Genomic DNA, 6,000 nt, shown 5'->3' on the forward strand with positions numbered 1-6,000 from the left:
AGCAACACAAGGAGATCACTCTTGTTAACCTCTAGATTGGAAAGCATAAAGCCTATTTTTCCTTGAAGCCTTCCCACCCAAAGCAATTGGACCAAAGGAAGGGTAGGGTTGGGACCTACGAAGACTATCCTCTTCGATTGTAGGAACCTTAGGGTAATGCCTTATCTTGTGGCCCAATTAACCACAACCAAAACAAACATTAGAACCCTCTAAGCATTCACCCTCATGCCTTCTATCACACTTACTACACCCCGACAATATAATCTCACTACCATCTTCTTGAGACTTAAGGTTAGACACCCTCTTTTGGTTGAACTTAGGAGTAATTGAGGGACTTTGCCTTGGGAACTTTTGTTAAACCTAGGGCGGCCATGTCCATCAGACTCATCATCATCCAATCTAGACATCTTTTTCTCCCTAGATTATTCCTCGAGTTTGAACTCCTCAATTCATTGGACAAAAACAATAAGATGTGAGACATCCATATCATCAATAAGAATTGCCATACGACATTATTTTTGTACTAAGTCGGACACACCCATCATGAAATGACTCATCCTAGCCCTAGAATCCTCCACTAAAGTTTAAGCATATTTGGAGAGTTGAGTAGACTTTAGAGAGTACTTTTGAACACTCATACTACTTTGCTTAAGGTTAATAAAATTTTGCATCTTAGCCTCCCTAAATTCTAGGGTGAAGAACCTATCAAGGGATGCCTTCTCAAACACCTCCCACTCTATAGGACCCTCTTCTACCGGTCTAGTCTCCTACCATTGACCATACCATATTTGAGCTACCCCTTTCAACTGGTTAGCGTCTAACTCTGCTTTCTCTACCATAGTCACCGCCATAATATTAAGAATCTTGTAAACCTCATCTATAAACTCCTGAGGATCTTCCTCCACTCTGGAGCCATGGAACTCCAGAGGTTTCATCTTAATAAACTATCTTAATCTTACGGCCGTGGAATTTGCATTATGGTTCACCGGAGCTACTATCTCTCTATTGACTTGGCCATCACGGCTTTAGCCAACAATTACATAGTGGACCTAAACTCCGCATGTGTCATATTTTCCCCTATAGGGTTCAATTGGAGCTTAAAGAGGAACTTGGGGTGGAACTTGGAGAGAAACCTCTTGATCCACATTTTCTTTCTCATTTCTCCTAGCATTATCCCTTGTATTAGCCATACCCTAAAAAACCATAGTGCACTGATTAGTAGAAGGACCTACTAGAGCCAAACTCTATGGCACGACTTAGAGAATGAAGAAGTGATGTTTCCTAAACATCGATTAGCCTTATTTTCATAAATTTGGCGCTCTTCACATCGATTAACAAGACTCTACTAGACATGGTTTGAGACAATCCTAGAACCATTCTAAACCTTGTGCTCTAATACCAAGATCGTCATGACCCAGGGGTACACCCTAGAAGTAACATGGTGTAATTGACCCCGAAGGCGTCTCATACAAGTCCTTAACATATCATAACATAAGATAATAAAAAAGAATTGATATTTTAAAAACTTTATCCATACCATCGAACACTTTCATAAAAGCAAACGGAAGTCTTACTACACGTTGACTCAAACCGTCTAATACAACTTTTGAATAAAACCCTTGGGACATAGCCCATACAATAGTGTCAAAACATGAAAATAAAAGGAATAAAGGAAATAGTGGCTTTTGTCCTCGAAGCTATGAGGACTTGCCAAATCTTTAACTTCTTTGTCCTTAGAAACCTATCCTCAAGAATGAAACTCAACCTCTGAAACCGTACATTTTATTAGAATGTAGGCAAAGAATGCGTTAGTACAAAATGTACTAAATATGTTAGGAAGCATAACACCATAAGAGCATAATATGATGGTTAATCAATATAAGACATAATCCATAATCATATGAAATACTTCATGAAACATAAACGATAAGCATAAGAGACAATATCATAATCATAAGAAAAGTCTCAAACATAAGCATCGTATAAGCATTATTCCCTCCTTAGTCACCCATTTCATAGGAGAACTACTTCTCAAGTAACCTCAAAGCAAACTTGTGCAATGGATGAATGACATCCCATAATACCATTCACACTAAGCATAACATTGAAGTCACCATATTCATACTTCCATTCATTTGGTCTCATTCGTAGCTTACTTTATAACCAAGACAATATCTCACCTTTAGTCAATCATAACATAACAAGGAAGACAACTATAGCACAATCCTATCTAACCATACATCACATAAGAGAAACACTTCATGAGTCACCTCAAGTCAAGTTTGTGCCATGTATGAACAAGACCCCATAATCCTACCCATGCTAATTTAGACACTTTAGGTTCAGCATTCATGTTTATCATCTCTTAACCTCATAAAGACAAAGGGAATCACCTCTAGTCATGCATGTGTTGGAGAGGCCTACCAAGTTGCAATCAAAACTAGTCATGCTCAAGTTCATAAATGCAAGGGGGAATCACCTCAAGGCATACATGTTTAATTCATTATGAAGGACAATGGTACTCACCTCAAGCCACACATATTAAGGAATCATAAAGACAAGGGTAATCACCTCTAGTCATACTTACTAATAAATCATAGGTATTCACCTCCATGTTCATTTTAATATGATATAGGTATTCGCCTCCAAATCCATTTTAATGTGAAATACATGTATTCGCCTCCACATCATCACATAAGGATCGTAGGTTATCGCCTCCATGATCAACATAAAGGCTAATGGGTAAGTACTGCTTGCCTTGGGAGTCATACATACATAAAGGGTAATCACCTCATACTCCTCATATCATGACATGGGTAATCACCTCATCTTTAACTAATTAGGGGGAAGGGAACTCACCTCACATTCCAATCATGTAAAGGTATTTTAAGGGAATAACCACAAGCCTGGTCACATTTTATAGTCCTACCACTTAGATTCATTTTAGGTGAGAATAGACTTTCAAACTTCAATCATTTTATGTGAGAGAACATTTCATGTCATATCATATTCATGCATAATACCATATCTAGAATTCTACATTAGACATGGATATCATAGTAACTCAAGTGATTCTATCACTTCATATATTCAAGCATTCATGAGGTAGATTGGGTAGGTAAAGGTCTTCAACCATAATTCTATCCATTAAGCTTCTCATATAGACTTTACTCTCTAAGCCTTAACATACATAGTTCATCATATTGGTTTTACTCTCAAAACCCTAGTGATCAACATTTATGACTACAAGCCTTACACTCAAAGCTTTACTTCTTCCAATCATCATTCATAACTAGATTTCAAGCCATTCTAATCAAATTCTTCATTACTAGGTAATTCTAGTCATAATTCATCATATGGTTCAACTTCAAGATTTACTAGTCAAGATCCATCATATTAATATTATTCTAATACATTTCATCTATACGTTTCTATCCTTGAAAAATTACTACTCATAACATCAATTCTAGAAGATCACCTATAAATCCTCAATTTCACCTTTCATGGCATAAACCCACATAATTCAATTTCATCAATTAGACTAGGGTTTACCATGGAAATCACATTAATTCATCATAATATCATAATTAAATATTAAAAACAATCATAAACAAGTACTATCCACTCAATTGGAATCATACTTCAACACTACCCACAATGTAGAAAGAAACCCTAGCTAGAACTGGGTTTTGTCTTCACAATTGGGGGAAATCTAGGGGGCTCTATGGATGGAAGAATCAATAAATAAATAAATAAGCTAACATACCTTGATTCAAAGCTCTCACAAAAGCTTTCAACAATGTAGTATTTTTCTTGAACAAATCTTCAAGCTCTATCTTCTTCTTCAAGTCTTGGGGTTTCTAGAGAGATAATTTTTGAGATGAAGAACTTTGGGATCTTTTTGGGTTTTGGAATTAATGACTTAGTTGGGGTGGTTAATGGCTTAAAATAGCTTATATAGGTGTATAAAGGCCATATAAAATGACCCCCCTTAAAACCAACTAAAATAGGAATTTAACTAAAGACCCCTACCTTGGCTGACCTTGGAGAGTGTTGCAGGCACGACCCAAGCCCATGACCAGAGACCGTGGGTGGCTCAACGGGGCGTGTTGTACACTCATAGGTACTGGTATGCAGCTACTCAAATGGGATCTTGACCTTGGACCCCTTCCCACGGGGTTTGGGTCCACCGTCGTGAGTCCCAACAGTAGGTAGCCCTCTTTGGGCAGTTTTAGGGACTGTTTTGGGGTCCTCCTGAAGGACCCCTTTGGTTGGTCTTTGGGGAGTCGTACCTTGACGTTTAACCCCTAAACCCCTCATTCTAAGTATGCTAAGCCATTTTACAATTCTAAACCACAAATCAAATTCTAAAACTATCACGTAAAGCCCTAGAATTCTTACGTTAGGCTCTAGTTTCACCTACAAGTTTCCAAGGTATTACAATATCTCCCCCTTGGGAACATTAGTCCTTGAATGACGATTCAGAATACTTTTTTAAGGAAAAGACTTAAACTAGTAGCCCATCAGGCAAGCAACACATTTAAATGCACACATAAACAAGGAGGAAAACATCGATTCCAAACTAAACATAGTCAATGCAACACAAAGGAGTAGGAACTACATCTAACAACCTAAAATGCTCAACATACACTCATGGAGCCTAAATGTAATTTACTCTCAAAAAGCATTTATTCAAGGAGTAATCTTTCGACTCCAAACTAAGGCATTCTCATATATTCATCTAATGAAGTCAAATAGGCAACTCATACTCAATGCACTACTGATTAACGTTTCAAAGACACTTCATCCATTTCTAAGCTTCAATGATCGCGAGTTAGTATATAACTCAACTAAATGAGTTGGGGTAGATCCCACAGAGAGTAGCTTTTCCTTCGAATTAAATTATAGAAGTATGACAACAATCTCTTCAACTAAATACTTACAGCACCTTTTTGGTTTAAGTTTCGAATTTCAGGTTATAATTATCAATCCAATTCACCACTTGACATGAAATTATCAAATAATGAGGTAAGACTTGGGGAATTGACCAACCAATTATTGAATTGAACGTAGTGGATGAACATTGATGCTCACAATGAGATAAAGTGTCATGTGTAGGTAGGACTATATGTAAAACAATTTTTTCTCGAACAATTACCTTATCTTTGTTGAATTCTCTTGGACTTCAACACTAGATGGAAGATGCCCATCCCTTGTCCTCATCAAATCCACTCTCTCGAGCTAGATACAAAGGATAGATTCCATGTTTCACTTTTTCAAGCTGAAATCATAGACACCCACTACTAAGGATGCTAAACTTGCTACTTTGGCTTTGCACTTCTCTCTCGAGCAAGCACAAAACAATGACTAGTGACAGTAATCATGCAAGATGACCTCAAAATACAGCAGCAAATCCGATCCACTTCAAATTAACACCATTAATCACAATTCAATGACACCCACTTAGTGAAAATCAACAATTGGTCACATAGTCAAAACCCCAAGGAGAGGGTTTAGCCAATCATACCAAAATGATGAAAATCAACGTATGCCATGTTTTCCATAGCTAGGTAAAAACAAAAATTGAAAGGTAAAATCAAATACAATCTTCTCTATTACAAAATTTCAATGAAATACATTGCTAAAACCACTTGAAATCCACAATGGTAGTGCTTTTACTCTCAATCTTGTGTTCCTCACATTTCTAAATGCTTTTTCACTCTAGCAAAAATCAATTTATGCAAGTCTGATGTGTGCCCGTTTAGGAACGATCGACGAGGTAAGTCGGGCTTTGCCGACAGTTCGGCGACTTGCCGATAATCCTTTCTCTCACCTTCATTTTTCACTTTTTCTTGGTCCAACCACTATAATTTGAGGCAATCCAGATCGGAATCACTGTGTGGTTCCGCGAGTCACCCTTTCTCCTTTCATCTCGCCCATCAGCACTTCCTTAGATCTCCGTCAGCACTTTTGGCGACCTGGTCATCCAACGCCAAAGAG

Source organism: Solanum verrucosum, unplaced genomic scaffold, assembly GCF_900185275.1.
Source record: "Solanum verrucosum unplaced genomic scaffold, falcon-dt-bn FXZP01000087.1, whole genome shotgun sequence".
NCBI lineage: Eukaryota > Viridiplantae > Streptophyta > Magnoliopsida > Solanales > Solanaceae > Solanum > Solanum verrucosum.